Here is a 23,133-nt window from a genome sequence, read left to right as displayed (position 1 = left end):
CCATGAGTGTGATTCAACAAGCACAGAATCCAATCTTTCTTACAAAGACTAAACACATTGAGTTCATGTGCCATTTCATCAGGGAGGTACTTGAGGACAAGCACATGGAGCTTGTCAAGGTTCATACAGATGATAACCCTGCAGTTATGCTAACGAAGAGTCTACCTAGTCAATGGTTTGAGTATTGTCATGTCTTGATGGGCATTGAATAGTATGTCCACTAGTTGTTCTCCCTTAAAGGCACATTGTCCTTTAAGAGGGAGGTTGTGGGGATTAAAGGCCACTATGCCTTAACCTCGATTATGTACACAATACTCAACGTATATATATGAATGACATAGAAGATAAGGGTAGTTTAGCACCCACAAATCTGTGTGTTCCTCTTTGGCTCTCACTCTCTCTTATTTTTCGCTTCCATTGTGAAGTCACAAGAGAGATGTATTAATGTCTTGTGGAGGCCTCATGGGCTTATGAGACCAAGTACAATCACAAAATGTAACCCATACAAGTCACTATTGGCTGAAGAAAAGGGATCACTAAGGCCATTTGTAGAGTATGCACCAAGATAAAATGAATGTAACAAAAAAGTTAGTACTCAGACTCAAGATCAAAACACAGAGCATGGTGCCAAGGTGGTTCTCCTATGAGCTATAATAATATCTTATATCTATGCCTAGTGGGTCGTCTCTCTCGATGGTGGGGGGTGTGGTCTCCATGATCTCTATATCCAACAGGCCATTTCAAAAGTGTCCCTTCTGGTCAAGCGATCCCCCCTGACTATGGCTATGATAGGTTGGACCTCCATCATGTGTGCCCTAGTCCATCTCTTTGTCTCTGTCTGCGTCTCTCCATGTTTCCTTCTCATCCCACTAACCCACTCAGCCCTCAATTCATCTATCTCCTCCTCATCTCCCCTATGGCCAATGGCGGACTCAAAAGTGTAAAAATCTATAACATGTCACTCAGATTGATCTGACTTGATCGCAAATGACGTTGTCTCTGATGCGACATATCAGGGTCTCTCTATGCCTTCGCATCTCCATCAAATAGAGACCAACATAGACCTGGTCATGGAAATGATTCAACCAAGAGAGACGTCCAAACCCGTGCCCCTCCTAAAATAACCAATGTATTGTCCTCGAATCTCATAGTATACAGGGCAAGTACACAGAAAGTGCTCATCTATCTCCACCTCTCCAAGGTGCATAATCTCTCTGGGCATACCTCTGGCTCTCCTTGTCTCAATCCTCAGCTGATAGGACGAGGCCCACACGTGTCCGATGGCAACCCTCAAGGCATGTAAGACTCGCATGTCCTTTGAGTAATGATTTCGTTGCTTTTGAAAAAAAAGTCATAATATTTAGAGCATACATAAAATATTAGTCTTATGTTCATTTGCATTGTGTTTGTTGAACATGGCATGAACATTGATAAACCTAAGATTGTTGGTCTCGATGTATCATTCCATGAATCGCAAGAATAGGTTCATCTCATCAGTACTTTAATAATATGATTGGCCTCTATTTTGGTTTGATTTCCATTGATGAAATTGGGAATGACAATTACAGATGGTAGAACCCCCAATCATATTAATGACTATGATATGCTCAAGCTAAAGAGAGGAATGGAATATTTATGGTTGCTCAAATCGAATGATCCATGAGTGGATCTAAGATAATGAAATTTAGATATTGATGTTTCCCAAGATATTAAAAAGATTCTAATTATCAAAGAGCAATTTCTTCTAAAACAAAATGTAAACAAGAGAACCATTGAGAAATAGTGTTAACACAATACTCTTGTGGTTTTTTATTCACACGAATTAATTTATATGAGATTGCGGCATTTTAAATAGTAGTATTTCTTTTGATATAAAGGGAGGCCTTTGAGGCTGTTGTATCCTTGTCCTTTTGTTGTATGAAACTGTGATAATGTATTTTTCTTCTAGTGTAATTGTCTTGTCTATATTACTTGATTCGGACAATATATCTACAATAAAGTTTTCCTCAAAAGGACTAAAATTTTCAATGTCGGATTTCATCTTAGGTGGAGGGTTTTTTTTGTGGCTTTCTATATGCCTTGCCAGATTGTTGGTGTGCCCGATGTATTTCTTTCCATTTTTTATGCATGTTATGGAATAGATCAGATGACTTTCCTTTTGCTTGGGTTTTGTTAGATGGTCATCGGGTTCTTTGATTCTTAGCAAATCTACTTTCTGGACTGGCAATAATACAATTAATATATCATTATGTTTTGGCCTCTATAATTCAACTTTCAAACATATAAATTTGGATAATTATAAAACATATATAGAATGCTTCGACATGGTATCCAAATTTTTACCTTCATTTGGTTTTGTAAATGGGTTAAAGCCTTGTCTGTATTTCTCAGTCGCAACATCTGGAGCTAATTTTATTGTTACATTTTCTATTGTTAGTGGGCTGTTTTGTCCAGTGTGTTGATACCCATAGTCATCCATAAATTTGTTCAATATATTTGATCCCATCTTACGATCCAAACTTGTAAGGCGGTCTAATGAGATGTTGAAGCCATAATGTAGAAGCTCGATACAGTAGCAAGAAATTCCATTTTCTTTATTTTATAGCAACTCTTGAGCTTCATTTTGTATCATGAACTTGTGGTGATTACCAAATTCTATATCTAACTCCCTTAGTATAGTTTTCATAAGTCTTGGATATCAATGTATTTGGAACTGATCAGGGGAAAATCATTATTATGATAGTCGTTGTTTTTTGTTTTAAGATAGTTTTATTACCATTTGCTAACCAGTCAAGCTTCTCCTTGTTCAAGAGTCATTACTTGCAATCATTATTGAACTCGTGCAGTATTGAGTATGTTGGAAACCCCAATACGTATGTGGTTGGCTCTTCTCTAACATTGTTAGCTATTTTCATTTGGGGAGTTGACAAGTAGACTATGAAGCAATCCCAATAGTTGTATGCGATCGTGCAAGATTTTTGTTTTGTTTTTATCATTAACCTCTAGTGAGATCTGCAACAAGCAATTTAGGGGTGCCTCTATTGGTGATATTGGCTTGGTCAAAATAGAGGCATAAGTGATATTTATCTTGACTAGATCTAGGTCACTTAGGCCCAATCTTTTGGCATCATCAACACTGAGGTTCAACTTCCCCATTGGTTTGGTTTTCATGGCATACTTCAGAAGATAGTGTGAGATGTTGGAGTTTGTGAAGCACTGGATATTCATGTGCACACCCCATAGTAGCAGCATGGTTGAATGGTACAAGACAACATTCCTCTATTCATACTCAGCTTGATAGTGGAGCCACCATTGAGTATTTGTATCGATTGAGACAAAGAGATTTGGTTGTGTGTTGAAGGGAAACCCGTACTTGCATTTGACCTTGCTTGGTTGCCCTGTGCATGATTTTCAACATGTGTGGATATGTTTTGTTTTGGCCAAGTCATGCAAGCGAGATTGCAATAGGTGATCTGTGCCATGCACATTTATAAAGCCATTCCTAGGTATATGAGCCACTATCTCATTGGATATTTTATCAATCCCATCATTGTGAATCCATTGCATGATGTGTGCATGTAGAAATAAACGGTTTTGGATTTCGTACCAGATGAGATGATGTTTAACTCAACCAAGTATACCAGATGGATTAAAGATAAAATGCCACAAAAACATTTGCGACCGGCAGTAAAAGAGAACCGTTCACTCAACTAGGCAATCCCTCCAAGTGAAGTTTGGCTTGATGGGGGAGATGATTTTCTCTATTTAATCAATTTCAAACCATCCTGTTGATGTGACCTCATCGCCTAGTAGCATCAAAAACAAGTTTGGTAATCCCCACACATCAACCATTGCAATCATATCTTTCAAGTTGTGGACGGTGCCATGATGGTGATTTTGGTAGAGTTGTGGGTAGCTTGTATTTGAGAATATTATGTAGACTTCTTGTTCTATTGCATTTCTATTGGTTTTTATGAATTTTTTTCTCTCTCTTTGCAAACAAGCTTTCTGGGTACTATTTGCAATTTGGACAACTTGTTTCAGCTGGTACATGAGCAATAAATATGTCTTGTACGAAGTGTACAATGAGAAGAGCGTCCCAGTCCTCTCTTTTTTTTTTTCAAGAAAAGTACTTTATTAAGTATTAATAAAAACCACAGAGCAAGCTCAAGTGCGGGAGTACATCATGTCAAGCATGAGAAAAAATAGCTTAGAATGAGCAAACAAAAATCCCAGGTGGCGGCTAAAAATGCCACCTCATCCCTGAAGGAGAGTCAGAGAGGAAAGGACAATACTTCCAAACTCTGAGAAAAGCAACCCTCCTAGCAGTAGCAATCCTGGAGGTTCCTTATATGTTCGCCCAAATGGCAATCAAAGTGTGTATGGTATCTGCCTAGATATTGGCCATAGTCTCTAAGAAGGGTGAACCTAGGAGTCCTCCAAAGCCTCTGTACATTTGGCTCCCCAAATATGCCATGCTGTGATACTAGCCAGAATCTCCCAAGATGTGTCTACAGAAGCGTGGGGAGTTTTGAATGGAGTAAATAGAACATCCCGAAGGGAGCAAGACTCCATAAGATGTCGTCAAACAAAGAAAGTTGTGTGTGTGTCATGTCCCTCGAAGAAAGCCTATGGAACAGTGACTGACAACCAAGCAACTAATCCCCAGGTCATGAAAAAGGGTGCTCTATGAAAAGTGCAAAGTATCCTATCAACACCCTTCCAAACCTTCCTTGCCTGAGTGCACTCCCAAATGCAGTGTTGCACTGACTGAACTACTGAGTGGCATCGAGGACATGTAGGGTCAACCCCAAATCTAGATCTCCATAGGTTCACTGCAATCCCTCCATGAATAGTAAGCCAAATGAATAACGTGATTTTCCTATTCCTGAGGGATTTCCAAAGTCTCCTCCAAAAGTTTTTCTGCATCTCTGTAGAAATCTAAAAAGTATCCCAATGAGGAGCTCTAGAGGGCCTCCAGCCTCTACAACTGAGTTGGAATCTCCTGGCATTTCTGACCATGTAACGAAAGAAGGGGATGCTCTTCTCTTGGTGCCCTGCAACTATCCACTCGCATTCCCTTGGATCCCACTACAAGGATCTAATAGGGGAGCCTCCACACAACTAAAGCCTCCAAGATCCAATAGCTAGGAGAACGAGGTATGGATCAAGATACCAATGTGAGTCTCTACCCATCTCCATATATCCTGCAATCCTGATAGGCTAAAAAGGAGCCTCCAAAGAATGTCCTCTGAAGATCTATGGAGTCTGCCTCCTGCATGAACTTGAAAGACAAGGGTATCCTCATGTGCATCCCGCAAGGCTATAACCTGCAGAGGGATACCTGTCCTCGAAAAAACCCCCAACCAGGTGGACTTAGAAATAGGCAAATGGTCTGTATCAATCCACTCCACTGCTATGGCTGCATCTATCTGCTGCATCCTGGTTGCACTTCCTCTGAGGTGACTAGCTGAACGAGCTCTCTGATCCTTTGGAAGCATCCTGAAAACTTTCCAAGCACCCACCGTGGATGCAAGTCCCAACTCCCATCTAGACCACTGCATATAATGTGACATGCCCAGTGATCTGCCATGCTCATCTAGTATGCAATCATTCCACATGACAGGCTGCCTTTCAATTTCTTCACGAGAGGAGCGTGGAAGAGTACTTATAAAGTTGTCCCAAGCTTTCAGAATGGCATCCATGAGAGGGGAAGTAGGAGATCTAAGATGGCTGATGTAAACATCCATCTAGGGCTGTCCATCCAATCTCCTCACTGAGAAGGTGTGCATATCTATATACTCCATAAGAAAAAATCCTTCCAGGGCTCCTGACCAGGCATCAAACCTCTGACCACCATCTTGTAGAGCAAGGCTCTACACTACAAGTCTGGATCAATAATATTGATGCCCCATTCCTCAGTGGGTAGAATAAGAGTCTCCCAAGGCACCTTGGCTATCACATCTGAAGTGCCGTCTATATCACATCTGAAGTGCCGTCTAATCCACTCCACAAAAAATTCCTGATAGGTCTCTTGAGCTGAGTGATATTGCTTGTAGATTAGCACCAACAAGAGCAAACAAACTAGGCTGTAGCCAACAATACCTGGTTTACAACCACCACTCTGGATGCAAGATCAAGTCTGGCCGAACTCCACAAAAGGAGTTTCCTCCTGATGCTCTCCAACACGGGAGCAAACTGTTGTGCTAGAGAAATGCCCACCCCAACCTGGCATCCAAGATATCTGACGAAGACACCCCTCTGGATCCAAGTAAAGCCAATATCAGCACCCCAATCTGGAGTGTCCTCATCACTAATCCAAAAACCATTGGATTTGTTTCAGTTAATGTGAGCCCCTGCTGCAATGCAAAATAAATCCAAGGCTGTCCTGAAAGAGGTGAGTGTCTGTGGAGTGGCATCCAAGAAAATACTCTCTGAAGTGCTGCCAGCTACTGTCGAATGGCAATCTCTCTCCTGTGAATCTCATCTTTCCTAATACTAGCACCAGAGTGATAAAAGCTACTAATGTCAATGAGGGCTGCAGCCACATCTAAGGGGGATGACTGCCCACCCTACAGGTGAGAAACCCAAATCCGTAGTACTACCTCTGTGAGGCCCTCCTCTGCGTAGAAGGCACCTGGAATCCTAATACTAGTAGAGCGGCCTCTCGCCCGAGGCTTTGAAACCACCAAGACAACCGGAAAATGATCTAAAGTGGACAACCCAGCGCTAATGCATACTGTCCCACCTCTGTCCAGTGTCCAATCATCCACATACTGTCAATCTATGCGTGGATAGGCATCCTTACTCTCCTGTTCAACCAAGAAAATAGAAGAAATTGTGGCTGAGTGTGAAAAGCATCATCATACCAAACATCTCTGCCACTAAACTGAAAAAGAAAGGCATCCCATGTTGCTCTCTCCAGGGAGTGAATACCACCTTCCCTACCCCCTTTTTTGTTTGAAGGCATCTCAACCATGTTGAAATCGCCCCCAATAATCCAAGAATTCGCAATATGTGACCAAGAGATCAACTCCTTCCAAAGGAGGACATGATCCCCTCTCAAGTTGGGTGCATAAAGGTTAAGCCAACCTTACGCCCACCAATCATCAAAATAGCCCACTGTGCTCTACTAGGGGGAGACTATGACTCCGTGTGCAATGACCAAGGGAGCATCAAAGAAGAGATAGAAATGCAAATGCCTCCCCAGGTGCCCAAGGCAGGTGACCAAAAAGTATGGCCAGAAAGAAGCTTACCTAACTTGGCACAATCTCTACCATCCAGCTTATGCTCTTGAAGCATAAGGATATCAATGGGGCCACCTAAAACACCTAGATGGAGTTGGTTACGAATCAACTGCCTATGATGGCGATGAGGTATACCACCGAGGCCCTGAACGTTCCAACTAACAATCCTCATCGATGGGAGGAGGAGGCCGGGTGAAAGGCCCTACCCGACCTGGTGGTGAAGAAAATCCTCTCTTGTGAAAGAGTCCTATCAAGTGGAGGGAAATCAACTGGTGAAAGAAAACCCACTCCAGCAGAGGGGGAAACCCTGTCCAACTGAATCCCAATAACTGGCTCCCCTAGGGTAGAGGGTACAAACTCCTTCTCTGTTTCAAACTCTGCCAAATCTGCCAATACTGCAAAAGAGTTCCTATAGGAGGGAACTGGCATAGGAGTGCAAAGAATCCCTGCACCCAAGGGAGAAGGAGAAAAAAACCCCTTACCTCTATCAAGAGGTGAAGTGTGACTAACAGAGGGAGGGGGCTGATCAAGAGCATCAGTGATAGGACCTGAAGAAATGGGTTGCCCCTCCTGATGAGTAGGTGGGGGGACTAGGGCAACCACATCTACGTCTCCAGGAATATCACCTATCTATAACTAAGAATGGTTTGAGGTGCCTCATAGAGGTGGCGGTGTGTCAACAACCCTCACAGGCATCCAACGGGGTACTGATCATACCGTGCGCGCTGAAGAAGAGGGTCCAGGCCCAGGGGCTAGTCCTGAAGGTCCTGGGCAAGAAGGGGGGCCTCTAGTAGCACGCGTAGAAGAAGTAGGATGAGAAGGCAAAATAAACTGTTTGGGCCTTTTCTTCTTCCTTGGGCAATCCCTGGCGAAGTGCCCAAAGGTCCTGCAAATCTTGTACTGATCCTGTCTCCCAGCAATCTTGACTCTCTGTCGAAAAAAGGAACCATCTGGTCACTGAAGCATAATGTGATCATCTATAATATCAGGGTCAAAGACGATGACCCTGACTCGTGGCACCCCATCCGATCTGACAGCCTCTACTACTGAACAGGGCATGCCAGGGAAGGGGGGATCTCTGTGACCAACCCAAAAGTAGCTCCTATGGATGGTAAGAGTCAATGGTAGACATGAGGAAGGCCGGGGAACTTGATGAAAAGTGAGGTAACCCTCCTATCTTCCTCTACTGGATCAAAACCCAACGTGAAGGGTGTCAAAAATATCCTCCTAGAGCTCAATGCCAAAGGACTAGCCCTAAGTACTGAACCTGCTGGCTCTGGAGAATCAAATACCACCTGGAAGAACCCTCGTCTGAGTAGATGAACATCGATGAGGTGCCTTGCGAGGTCTCCAGGTAAAGCCAAAAGCATCCAATCCCTAGCCTGTAGCGTGGAGGGGTGGGAACCGTGGATGCGAGCAAGGAGTGAGGTGGCATACTGCTACTCTGAGTCTCTATCTTGAGATACTGAAGCTCATCTTTGGAAAAGGTAACTGTTTTTGCAACCGGTGGAAGTGATCGAGGATTGGTTGAATGGGAACCCATTTGTCAATCAAGGTGGAATTGCCGACATGAACCCGAAGATGCTTTGTCCGTCCGACAACCTCTGCTGCCAGAGAGAAAAAATCTCTCTCTTGTTCCATCAGGGGTTGAAGAGGGGGGGGGAGGGAGGTGGTGATGCAGAGGCAAGGGGCAAAGGGAGGGGCTAAAGGAAGGGGCGGAGGAGGGGAAGGGAGGTGGGGTAGGGGGAGCGGGGGGTAGAAGGAGCAAGGGGATAGGAAGGAGGGGCAGTGGGGGGGTAGGGAGAGGAGGGGAGAGGGCATCGGGGTAGGGAGGTAGGGGTGGGTATCTTGCGTGACCGAACATACCTTGTGAACTTTTCATCCATGTTGTGTCTTGTTGATATTGCAAAAAAATCCTTCTATCTTAAGTGATGTGTTGCCCTATCAGTTAGATTGTCTAAGCATTTTTTCTTAGAAATGCTTATTTGGTAGAGGTAGCAGGTCTTGTTGATGGCAATAATGATGATGTGTTTGTTTCTTCAGTGATGATTTGTTACGTGACTTAATGGACTGAAGCACCTTATGGAGAGTTTCCAAATATGCACATGTATCTTGATTGGGGATTTGATGCGCTGATAAGGAACTAGATGCGGAGACCCAAAATTGTGTATTGAAGGCTCAAGAAAGATTGTGCAACTTAAATCAACATCTAACTACTCAATGCGCTTAGGACAATGACCAATGGCAAGACAGGGTTTGTATGGATGATGAATTGAATGTGGCTAGTACATGTGCATTGCACCTTTTGAAAAAGGAAAGTAAGAAAGGTGGATGTTGTTAGCCAGTGTTTGACCCATGTGAGCATGGTCTTAGCTCCATGACCAATCTTTGGATGATGAAGAAAATATGTTGCAAGACATGAATGCCCGTAGGCTAGGGGGTAGGCAGATATGATACGCAAAACATGGGGACCCTAAAATGGGGTAGATTAGGACTTAGGCATAGCATTAAAGTGCATGGACCGAGCTCTCCTATGGATGCTAATCTACTCTAATGACAACACTAATCTAAGGTGGATGAATCCTAAGAGTGATCATGATCTATAACTCAAGTCAATTAGGTTCCAAGATAGATTATCTCGGACTCATAAAGAGAATCTTGAGATAGTGCAAAGTGCATGATTGATATTACTTCAACTGAACCTCCCTTTTATAGGTGAGGGTACTTACATCCATATGCTTGCTCACATGTGGGATATCTCCTCCATGCCATGTGGCAGCTTGCCCTTTACTCATACCTTTGCTCTACATGTGCTCATGGCACCACAACTCTCAACACCTCCCCTTGGTGCCATGATCCTTTGGCTACTGCAAGGTGGTCAGATGTGAGTTACAAGATCAAATCCTCCCCTGGGTGCCTACATGGCTACTCTCAGGTGGTCAGGTTTGATTTACAAAATATAGGCAAGGTTGGCAAGGTTTTTGTTTCTCAATACATTCCATTGATGTCACCTTTTGGCTCATGGCTTGATGACGATGCTGTGTAGTTGACCTGCTAGTTCTTCAATCTGCAATCTTCTTCCTTGTGTCCCAGCTTCTTGCAATGGTGACACTTTGGTTTGTTCTTCAGTCTGCAGTCACTTTGATAGTGACCCATCCTTCCGCAATGGTAGCACTTCGTTGATGTTTTACTGAATAGTGCTTGTTCTTCATTATAGCTATTGCGTGTAGATGTCGATGCCTTCAACTCTCTTTCTTTTTCAAGAAGAGAGGATATACATTCCTCAAACTTTGGATCTAGCAAATTCTTCAAAGTGGTTGTCAATGCACTATACTCTGCAGGCATGCTTTAAAGGAGAATGGCAAGTGCATCTTTCTCCCCTACTTTTGCATCTATGCCTTCTAGTTAGGTCATAATGCTTTTGATTTTGTTGACAAATTGTGCCATGGATTCATTGAAGCCCATGTGCATACCATAGAATTCAATCTTAAGATGGATTTCTTGGTTTTTGGCTTTTGCACCAAACACTGTGTTCAACTCATCCCATGCATCCTTGGCATGATCCTTGGAGTCTATACGATGAATTATGTTTGGACCCAAGTGCAATCCAATGAGTGATAGTGCTGCTTCATCTTTTTCCTTCCACGCATCATTTTGTGTTGTGGGTATGTCTTCTTTTACAGTCTTCCAAAGCTTTTGATGCATCAAGAGATACCTCATTTATGTAGACCAGGTATGAAATCCTTCCCCAGTGAATTTCTCAACAGTTGGGGTGCGTATTGCCATTGCAAAGGTCTTACCAGTTGACGATACTTTCAAATCTGGCAGTGTCTAATTGCATACAAAAAATTTGAGTTGACAAGCATGTAGAGCTCAAAAAACCGATTATTTTTCCTTTTTGGAGCGTGTGCAAATTCCTCCTAGATTGCAAGTTACACCTTGTCAAAGTTTCTGTGAAGAAGAGAAGGCCTTTGCTAATGTGGCACAGGGATTCACATGCAAAATTCCATACTGTGCTTAGCAAGGGCCTCTGTGCTTAGGTGGCACTGTGGTGACCTTTTAACCCAGCTTAGTTAACCCAAGGTAGAAATTTTAACTAAGGTTATCTTTTGACCTAACCATGGATCTAACCCAAGGTCAATCTTGACCTAAGCTTGAGTGGCTTATCTACCATGTGTCTTCCCCTTTGGCTGCCATGTGTCCTAAGGTCTCACAACAGAGAAGAAGCTTTGAAGCTTCTTTGGGATGAAGGCGATGCGAATGGCGAGGACGTGGAGAGCGAAGAAGATTTCCGACCGTGAGGTCATGAAGCTTGCAGTCGTTGAGCCTCTATTATGTCGGCCCTATGTTAGCTGAGCGTGGAAGCTCATAGGCAGGTTGAAGAGTTTAGGCATGCGCTACTGTTGTCACGCCTGTGCCTGGGAGATACCGACAGCTGTGGTGCTTTGCAAGAGCGCTTGGAGGGGCGTTGGAGCTGGTTTTGCTGGGAGTCCACCAAGAGATCTATTGGTGAGGCAGCTCGTTGATAGCAGCTGTGTAGGGCTGCATTGCCTTTGTTGATGTCATCGGTAGTCTGCGATGCAGTCAGCCCATGCGCTCTGTGAAGGAAGGCTTGCTGATGTAGAAGGGCCATTGTGGGAGCTTGAAGCTGAAGGTCGTATGGCAGTTGCAGACTAGTTGAGCTATGGCAGCTATGGGAGGCTGGTAGCTCTTGGCGGTCTTGAAGGACTTGGAGGTCCGTCGTGAAGGCGAATTCCTTGGAGGTCCAAGGCTGTTGTGCTGCTTCCGTCTTGCCGTCGAGGTAGACTTGGAAGCTACAGATAGTTGTAGCTAGGGGCTATAATTGGACTAGGAGCTAGGTAGCCGAAGCAGAGAGGAGCGTTTGGTGGAGCTCGAGGGCTGATAGTCGGTCGGACATAGAGGATGTAGGAGCTTCCATTGCTTGTAGTAGGGAGAAAATGCACACATAGATCTAAAAAACATATCTATCTCTCTCAGAGAGAGGAAATCTCTTCCAAAGAACTCCCTATCTCTCTCTCAATGAAAGAATAAACTCTTTCTCTCTCGATGCTAGAAATCTACATCTAATCTAGGAGAGCTAGGACCTAAGCTCTGATACCATGTTAAAGCGCATGGATCGAGCTTTCCTATAGATGCTAATCTACTCTAATGACAACACTAATCTAAGGTGGATGAATCCTAAGAGTGATCATGATCTATAACTCAAGTCAATTAAGTTTCAAGATCTAGAAATCTACATCTAATCTAGGAGAGCTAGGACCTAAGCTCTGATACCATGTTAAAGCGCATGGACCGAGCTCTCCTATGGATGCTAATCTACTCTAATGACAACACTAATCTAAGGTGGATGAATCCTAAGACTGATCATGATCTATAACTCAAGTCAATTTCAAGATAGATTAACTTGGACTCATAAAGAGAATCTTGAGATAGTGCAAAGTGCTTGATTGATATTACTTCAAATGAACCTCCCTTTTATAGGTGAGGGTACTTACATCCATATGCTTGCTCACATGTGGGATATCTCCTCCATGCCATGTGGCAGCTTGCCCTTTACTCATACCTTTGCTCTACATGTGCTCATGGCACCACAACTCTCAACATATAGGTGTTGGCTTCCTTGCTATGTAGGTTGTTTTAAGTTGAACTATTGTTATTATCATCATTGCTAGACCTTGCAATCCTTGCTAGGTAGGTTGGTTTTGATCGACTATTATTATTGTCGTCATTGTATATAGATTTCTTTATACCATGCAATTATGATTGATATATGATATGTTGGGGAATATGAAAATAGGAAACATTATAGAGGGGGAATTGTGAATGCTTTAATGGGGGTACACCCTCCCTAGTAAGCAAAGCAGGGAAGCATAGGAGGGGGGGGAGCGGGGGAAGTTCTAAGGCGTGATCATCAAATAGGTGTGCATTGTGGGATCCCTGACAACATGCAAAATTGACTAGATGGTGCATGTTCGTCAAAATGGTTGGGGCATTGCAATGGTTGCCAAGATTGGACTATTATGGGATCAAACAGAAGGAGAATCAAACGTAGATGAAGAAGCTGGGGTTGCGTGTGAAAAGCTATGCATTGGAGTAAAAACAAAGGCTGAGAGTTTTGGGATCAGGGAGAGGTTGACAGTTTCGAAACAGGATGAATGTGGTGCTCCTATCAACCAATCAACATTGGTTGATCTATTGGAGAGAGGGTATTGCGTGCACTTGTATTTGATATATTGCATCAACTATAACGTATGTGTGGGGAGGAGGGAGGTAATTGCATATTATCCCTATTGCTCATGCTAGGGCTACTCAAGAGGTCATTCATTAGGATTTTATGCATTGGATTCTAGTTTCACCTTGAACTTCATATAAAGGCTGGAATTATTTGTAATCATTGATTCCAAAATCATGTGGAAGCTGAAATATGTATAATAGGTTGTTGGAATGTTGAAAATTGGTGAATGGCGAATGGTCATTGCACGTGTGTTGATGAAATGTATTAATTGTTGGTATTTTTCCATTCTCTTTCACAGTTGTGTATCGTAATGCCTATCATAGAGTTCACCTACGTTCTTCCCGTTTTCCTATCAACAACCACATCATGTGGAAGGAGGAATTGTTCAGCCAATTCCTGTTTCTCCATACACCAGGCAGCAAATTTGTTTTCAAAAGCCTTGCCTCGAGTTTGAAAAGTTCAAAATATGTCTCTCTCTAGGAAATATGGAGAAATATTCATCTTTTTGGTAGTAAGAGAGGAGTGTACTTTTTGTATAACCAACAAGATAGTGTCTTCTCTCCTCCTCATTAATGTGTGTTGAGTGTGTGAGTTGTGTGTTCACTTTAACATGAAGTATCCTCTCTCAAGAGACGTTAGAATAGATATGATTCACCTCTTTATCCGTATGGCCATCTTGTTGTTGAGCAACATATGCTTGAGTACATTCGCCCTCTTGTAACACCAAAAGGATGGATGATTTCCACCACAATAATATTCACAAGATGAATTTTCGGATAAGCAGGGTTGCTTAGTGGGTAAACCATGCTCCTCATCATATTACCGAGCCCAACAATCATCGATAATATGGCCATGCTTATCACAATAAGAACAATGTTTCTCAGGATATTTGAGACGAGAAGAAAGACTAAGAGGATCAAGAGTAGTACCCGTCCAAACTAGAGTCTGCACGCAATAATGTGGTAGCCCACAACCCATATGGAGAGGAGGATGTTAAAAACTTTGACTTGTTCCAACCTTGGAGATCTTACCATGACAAAGAGTCTTCCCAAAGGATGACCTATGAGATGTGACCATGATAAAGATCTGATGCCAGTCTCCCCATGACAAAGAGTCTTCCAGGGATGACATATGAGGTGGAAGGATTACCCTACCGAGGTATGCTCAAGCAGGCCCAAGAAGGAAAAAAGAGGATGTCATCAAGTGCTACCACAACATCTCAACCACTTCGATGAGATAAACAAGCATCTTTTCAGCTGGCTTGGTTGTGGGAAATTGAGGGGCATTTTCCTCTGGAAGATACTCCCACACATTAAGGATGGGAGGGAAGGGAACCAAGCAACTCCACATAAGCAAGCATACCTCAGGTGGATCATGCAGAGGACTAGCAATGCACTAACACTCAGCCAAAGCTTTGAAAAAGGAGATTTTGATTTAGATCTCTGATGCAACTTTAGAAACAATGTAAGTCTATTACAAATTTGCCTCAGGATTGAAAGTAGCTGTTGGGAGTAGGATCGCATAAAAAAAGCATTGCTGCAGGAAGAGATGATGTAGGGGAGCTACTGCAGAAGGAGTTTCTACAGAGAAAGGGGCTGAATGAGGAGTTGTTGTCGAAAGGATTACTACTAATATTGCAGAGGTGTTGTTTGTAGGAGCTGCTGCTGATGTAGAGGGATGTTGTTACAAGAGCTGTTGCTACTACAAAAGAGTGAAAAGAGCTCCTTGTAGAGGCTATTGTAGAAGGAGCAGTTGCATATGAGCTGCTGCAGAAGGAGCTACAGGGGCTGCTGCTGGACTGTGTAGAGAAGGAGCTGCAGTGGGAGCTACCACAAAAGGAGAGGCTACAAGGGAGTATGCGCCAGCAAGAGGGGGAGAAAATTGTGTGCAAATGATAGTCATGGGGGGGATGAGAAGCGAAATGTTTTTGTACGCATCGTCATGGGGATGCACTAGGCCATCACATGGGTCATCACAGGTATGCACAGCTCATTGTGGCCCAAAGGATGGCCAGCATGTGGAAGGTTAGCCAGCAGGTGTGGGGTTGATCGTCCAATAGCAAGTCCACAAGATCGGCATCCCATTAGCAATCCTAGCCCTCAAAACATTAAACAGTTAGGGGTTGAACATATATGTAACCACCCCTTGAACTCACTCAAGCATGAACAAAGCAAGATCCATTTTTTGCATTGCATTGTCAAGGCTTTGGTTCCAAACCAAAGTGACATGGTATTCTACCTCCGCTCACCGGATTCCTACTTCATTGTACATTTACGTCCCTCAAGACCTTAGGCGATGATGAATCTGCTTATGTTTACATTATTTGAATCAAGCTAACTGATTGTGAATCTCAATCACATATCCCAAGACTCAGAAGTCGAAATTTTACATCTATCAATGGATTACTATTCATTGTCCATTTGTGTCCCTTCGGACCTCAATAGGTGATGATGGATTGCCTATGTTTACATGATTTAAATCAAGCCCTATGGAAGAGTTGAATGTCAATGTGTTCCATAGTTGGCAATGTCAATTGCTTTGAGACAAGGAACTATGGATGATTAGCAATCGACGATGGTTCTGAAGCAAATCCAATTGATCCTGTTGTAGCACTAAATTCACATAGCGATGCATGAGCGTTGGAGGGGATCACCTATGGATGTGTTATACTTGAGCCTCTGCATTGCTCACATACTCCTCAGAGTTGATGGTTTTTTTACCATCAGTTGAGGACAAAGTCGTCGATCGCACCTCTAGCTCAAGACTTTGATTATAAGTTAATTGAACATGACTCCTAGGCCAAGCTTCCATGTTCGAACCTCTATGAAACTTTTACGAGAATTGTGGATAAGGCAACCACCAATTGATCCAAATTGGAACTTTAGCATCAAATTATCACCTGAGCAAAATCCTTGCTTAGCCTCACAATCATGCATCACCACTCTCACTCTTGTACTTTTCTTTGGAAAGCATTGAATCTCTCAATGTGTTAGAGCCACTTGGTTTGATTCGGTGATCCTCATAGTCTCTTGGTTTTCATTTTGCAAACCTCATGGCTCTCATCCTAACGCTACCATATGCTCAGGGCTCGACAACTCCAATAGGCTCTGCTTCTATCCAAGGCAACCTCCACCAGTTGCACCAAGCTCGCACATGAGAAGGCCCATGGGGGAAGGTTGATGGACAATAGGGGATGGGAAAGATAGGGCTAGAATGAAGTTGTGATGTGGGTGGACAATTGGCTGCCACATGGGCAGCAAAGAACAATCCTTGGACTGATTTGTAGGTAGCCACATGGGCCACACTTGTTAGCAATTGGGGCTGACAATAAGCTCACGTATAGGGCTGGTAGGGATGGCTTGTTGAGGTACATGGCAAAGAAGAGGACTGGTACATGGGCAGAAGCAAAGCATGCCATGTGGGCAGTACATAGCGCCAATTAGGCAGCACCATTTGGGTAGCATGATGGAGAGCCTTCTTGGTTTAGGCTAGAGCCCATATGCAGGGCTGAATAGTCCTCTAGGAACTATCATGGAGTTGTCCATCTATGGGGTTGTCCCATGGGCCTCGACATGGGAGACAATGGACTGGCACATGGATGTGGATTGGCTACCTATTGAACTTGCAAACAAATTTTGAAGACTTCAAATATTCCCATCTCTTCTCAAGAGCGAACACCGTATACTGAGGATGGCTTTTCAATAGGTATCTATACCATGTCCACATGTGGAGAGAGTGTCCCAGGATATCAAAGTTGATCTACTTTGTAGGAATCCGGAGGGAGTCCAGTCTCAAATCTCTCACCCAAATGGGTTAACACAGCTCGTGACGCTTGCCTACCTTGGAGTTAGCGCCTACAAAGATGATATGACATCTCATGAAATACTCCGAAAAGAAAATCAGCAACGTGTGGAGCAACTGGAAGCCAAATTTCGTGTTCATTCTTGGTATCAAGATGTTGTGCAAAAGGCACACAATGGAAGTAAGGAAGCAATGGGGGAGTGGATGCAAATGGGTAAACTAGACGCATACAAATTGAGTTCAGATGTTGCAAGTGGAAATGTTGCAAAATCATGGGCGAACAATCTTGCTCTACATGTATCGGACCCTTCATTTGTTGGTGCGATAGGTAGCCATGCCCGATGAACTACCCAAATATAAGTGATCAGATGGGCTCAATTAGCATCACTCTCTCCTATTGCAATCCACATTCCATCCTTGAGGGGGGCATTCTTGTTGGATTCTTCACATCCAATCTACTTGCCTGGGAGATCAAAAGGTGATGCTCTTGCACAAAATGTCATGCATGCAGGGACCAAGGTTGTAGATGACTCAACAATTCCCTTTTCTTTTAATGAAACTGCATCTATAAATCCTGTCTTAATTGCTAGCCATCACAAGTCAAATCACAAGGTACACAAGTTCTCCATTTCCAAGCTTTCCTTTGAATGCAGTGCCGCATCCCAACAAAGCAAACCCTTTTAAGTTTGGCAAAGACAAAAGAGTCTCAATGGACTGGGGAGTCTGGATGTGATGCTCCAACAAGGAATGACTATAGTGGGCGCTTGAGTGAAGATGCTTTTGAAGCCATAACTAATCTGCTACTAGATGGTGAATTCAATAGGGCTACAAGTGTTAACACAAGTGCCGCTACAGATGATTCACTGGGCATAACTGAGGTACATGTTTCAACCAAGAAAGATGCTCTTATGCAGTCTACTATAACAAATGACACTACTAATCCATTCGGTTTAGGTACGTTGGTGATAGGTCTGAGCACTTTTGCGACTGACATTACCTAAACCCCTCAAATCTAATGCGAGAAGCATGAGGATTAGGCACCTCATGTATGCCCTTATGTGCACAGGCAATTTACCTTGGGGGCAACAACTCCAATAGGCTCTGCTTCTAAGGCAACCTCCACTAGTTCCACTGAGCTCGCACATGAGAAGGGCCATGGGGGAAGGTTGACGGACAGTAGGGGATGGGAAAGATAGAGCTGGAATGAAGTTGCGATGTGGGTGGACAACTGGCTGCCACATGGGCAACAGAGAGCAATCCTTGGATTGATTTGTAGGTAGCCACATGGGCCACACTTGTTAGCAATTGGGGCTGACAATAAGCTCACGTATAGGGCTGGCAGGGATGGCTTGTTAAGGTAGATGGCAGAGAAGAGAGGACTGGTACATGGGCAGAAGCAAAGCATGCCATGTGGGCACTACATAGGGCCGACTGGGCAGCCTAGAGCCCATATGCAGGGCTGAACAATCCTCTAGGGACTGTCATGGAGCTGCCCATCTGTGGGGTTGCCCATGGGCCTTGACATGGGAGACAATGGACTGGCACATGGATGTGGATTGGCTGCCTATTGAACTTGCAAACAGATTTCTTAAGAGTTGAAATATTCCCATTGCTTCTCAAGAGGACACCCTATATTGAGGACCAAATGGCTTTGGAGAAATTGTCCCAGGACATCAAATTTGATGTACTTCGTATGAATCACAAGGGCTTGCAGTCTCAAATCTCTCACCCAAATGGGTTAACATAGCCCATGACGCTTGCCTACCTTGGAGTCAACGCCTAACAACAGCTAGAAGCCAAATTTGGTGTTCATTCTTGGTATCAAGATGTTGTGCAAAAGGCACACAATGGGAGTAAGGAAGCAATGGGGGAGTGGATACATATGGGTATCTAGACGAGGACAAATTGAGTTCAGATATTGCAATGCTACAAATCCTGGGCGAACAGTCTAGCTCTGCATATATTGGACCCTTTGTTTGCAGATACGGCAGGCAGCAATGCTCGATTAAATACCCAAAATATAAGTGATCAGATGGGCTCAATTAGCATCACTCAAGCTCACCTTAGGACTAGCTTTCCACCCTCTCTTGTTGCAGACCATATGCCATCCCTAAGCAAGGCATTTTTGTCGAATTCTTCACAACCAATCTACTTGCCTAGGAGATCAAAAGGTGATGCTCTTGCACAAGCTGCCATGCATGCAAGGACCAAGGTTGACTCAACAATTCCCTGTTCTTTTAGTGAGACTGCATCTGTAGACCCTGTCTCAATTGCTATCCATCACAAGTCAGATCACAATGTATAAACAAGTTCTCCATTGCCAAGCTTTCCTTTGAATACAACAAAGCAGACCCTTTAAGTTTCGCAAAGACGGATGAGTCTAAATGGACTGGGGAGTCTGGATGTAATGCTCCAACAAGGAATGACTCTGGTGGGCACTTGAGTGAAAAGATGGTTTTGAATCCATAACTAATCTGCTACTGGATGGTGAATTGAGTAGGGCTGCAAGTGTTGACACAAGTGCTGCTGCATATGATTCACTGGGAATATCTGAGGTACATGTTTCGAGCAAGAAAGATGCTCTTTTGCAGTCTACTGTAACAAATGGCACTTCTAATCCATTCGGTGCACTTCTAATCCATTCGGTTCAGATACGTTGGTGATAGGTCTGAGCACTTGTGTAACTGACACTACCTAATCCCCTCAAATCTAATGCGATGAGCGTGAGGATTAGGCACCTCACGTATGCCTTTGTATGGGAAGGAGATTTAAAGGTAGCATTGCATAGTCAACGCTTTGGTTGTAAGCCAAAGTGGGCATCTGCTACATAACTGTACATGGATAAGAAGACATTTAGAAAGCCAAATCTAAGGATCTATGGGGAAGGGAACATATTAGTACCTATACATCTCAAGTGTAATCGAAATCGGACAAATCCAACAGATCCATGGCTATTCATCTCTTTTGGAAAAGAAAAACATTGGCTTGGCACCTTTTCTAAATTTTGCATTTTCAAACCCCCTCTTTGTTCGTATGCTTAATGTGTTGAGAAAGCTCTTTAACCTTTAGGTCTTGTGTTTTGAAATTATTAAATCGACCATGATGTCACAAATGAGATTAGATCCTCCTCAATATGTAAACACAAACATATATGAATTCCACATTCAGTTGTGAAGTAGACATCAACATGTAGCAAGCAATTTTTGAATAGAAAAGTTATTTCATAGAAAAGCCCCAAATGTTTTGTGAATAACTCAGTCAAAAAAAGGGCAACTGGACCCAATACCAAATCTCACAGCAATAGGCCGTAAATGTGCCAAAATTTCCAAATTTTGTGAAAGATCTGACAGTCACAGTCAGCTCGGTTGACTGTCGTGCAAATGCAAGCTCCAAATAGCAAAACTGAGCTGCAAAAGGGCCTATAGCAGAGAATGCCAACTGAAACAGAGTAAAAACTGGCAGAAACTAGCACAAATAGATGTGCAACAGTATGCAAGCAAAAAATTAGGTCTGAACTAAATATGTACAGCCCATACGGCTACAGGAACAGGTCGTACAAAGCCAAAATTAGATCATGATTATCCAGTAGATGTTTGCGTCTGTCTGACAAATATCAAACCCCCCTGTTTATACGCTTACTGTGTTGTGGTAACAAAATCAGTCAAAAAGACTAACAATCGTGGAATGTTTTACAGCTCTGGGTAGCCTTCTTCTCTGCCCATGCAGCTTCTCTCTCACCCGACTTTTGTTGCTGGTCCACCTCCCCCATGTCCTGCTCATTTGGGGGCTCACAGTTGGGGAGGCGACCCTCGAAATCCCAACAGTTTTTATTGCCTAGGTATGGCTCACTCTGTGGCAAACAGACCTAACAACAGGTCTAACTAATGCAACTGCACCCCATAGATTTTTGATTGCCCATTAGTCGAGCTACTACTTATACTCTGGTTGGAGCTCAACAACAATCAGGTATTTCTCTATATTCTTTGGTTGTTCGAGCTAGTACTTATACTTTGGTCAGAGCTCAACCCTTACTTGTTTGTTAGTTTCCTTCATCTTCTGTAGATCTCTTGTAGTTGTCCTGCTCTTCATCTTTATGTTGTAACAGATTACCTCAGCTCCTCACATCAGTCATTAAGCTTGAAGACGTTTGTTCTTCCATCCCTTGGTACCTCTAAATTTCAGGTAACAATTTCCCTTAACACAACACCTGTTGCCCATATCACTACTGTTTGTAGCTTTCCTCTCGCTAATAGTGCGTTTGCCTGTGCTCTCACATCTTGCTTGTTTGCAGCAATAGAGTTTCTATACCCGTACCTGTTAGAATGTCACTGCCCCACCTGTGAGCCCCCGATTTGAGGGGACAAGGGGGCAGGAGACTATAGGGGGGAGGGGGGGGGAGGGCTGGGGGGGAAACAAGAGAACCTACCTGGCCTGGAACCCACGCTGCGAGATGACATGGCATAGCATCAGAGCTGCTTCCTGGAGTAGCAAATGGCAGGGTCTGCGAACTACATCAACAGCCCATGTGCTGGGCACATTGGCCTTTATATAGTCCTGGCCCAAGCCGGCCAGATCAGCCAGCAAGTGGCCGACCAGCCTGGTCAGTGGTGGAGCCCAACAGGTTGGTGCTGCAGTAGGAGGCCGACCCCCTGCTGGTCAGTTTTCTGAGCCCGGCGATGGGCCTATAAATAACCCCCCTGCCCCCTTCAGTTATGATCACCAGCACTGACAGCCTTGCAAAGGGGCAAGCATGCAGGAAGAGGAGAATACTCAAGATCCAAATTGCATAGATAGTTTGAATCACCGATTTTGTGTATGGAGTCACATATAATAAGCTGGTTCTACAAACCAAGTGACATCGCCTCTCATTGCGCCTGAATAATATGGCCCACGATAGTCTTGCTTAAAGAACCTTTTGTTTAATTGTGTCACTTGAGATGTAACCTACACTTACATGTGTTAGCGTACCAACATAACATTATCATCATTTCATCGCATATCAACTAGGCTTAGCTTGAACTTTTAACTATGCCTCAATGAGTGTGCTACCTTTATACTATGTCTCAAGCTTGTAACATTTTCATGCTTCAATCCACAACCATCAAGGTCCAAACTAATCTCATCTTTTACATCATGATTCATACCACAATGTTGTTAAAATACTCCCAAAAAAAAAGGAAAAACAACGTCACTTCTCCAAGGTCTCATTTGCATTGTGTATTTCCTAGCTAGAAGGAAGGTACCCTCTTTCTTATTTGCTCGTCCTTTATTCTTACCCCAGCTTTTTAGTGCACTCTCTCTTATCTTACTGTGGTAATTGTACACTTATGTCTTCCCATTAATTTCCAAGGCATGTGAAATTCACCGAATACTCAAATAGAGACCAACAACAAAGGCTATCATACTATGAGGCAATTGAAAGCAAAACAATTACGATTGACATTGAGACAAACAGAGGGCATAAGGAAAGCAAAGAATGAGGCTAAAAAGATCACACCAATGTAAAGGGGAAACCAGCATATAGGTGGTAATTACATGCAGCAAGCAGCCTTGTGGAAGTTTGCGTGCAAAATCCACAAACATTGTGCACATACATCCACATTTAAAAAAAACAGGTGCAGAGACAGACAGACACAGAGAGAGAGAGAGAGAGAGAGAGAGAGAGAGAGAGAGAGAGAGAGGAGGGGGGCCCGGGGGGGGGCATGGGGGGGGGGGGGCATGTTTGCTGCATCCAATGACATAGATGCATATACAAGTAGACAACTCTACATCAAGGAAAGACTTTTTAGAGCACATTCAAAACTGCTGCCAAGCCAACATCCAATTGAA

The sequence above is a fragment of the Dipteris shenzhenensis genome, chromosome 28, assembly GCF_047967505.1.
Source record: "Dipteris shenzhenensis isolate YYH24624 ecotype China chromosome 28, Dip_SZ_1.0, whole genome shotgun sequence".
NCBI lineage: Eukaryota > Viridiplantae > Streptophyta > Polypodiopsida > Gleicheniales > Dipteridaceae > Dipteris > Dipteris shenzhenensis.
Note: the sequence above shows the minus strand (reverse complement) of the source record.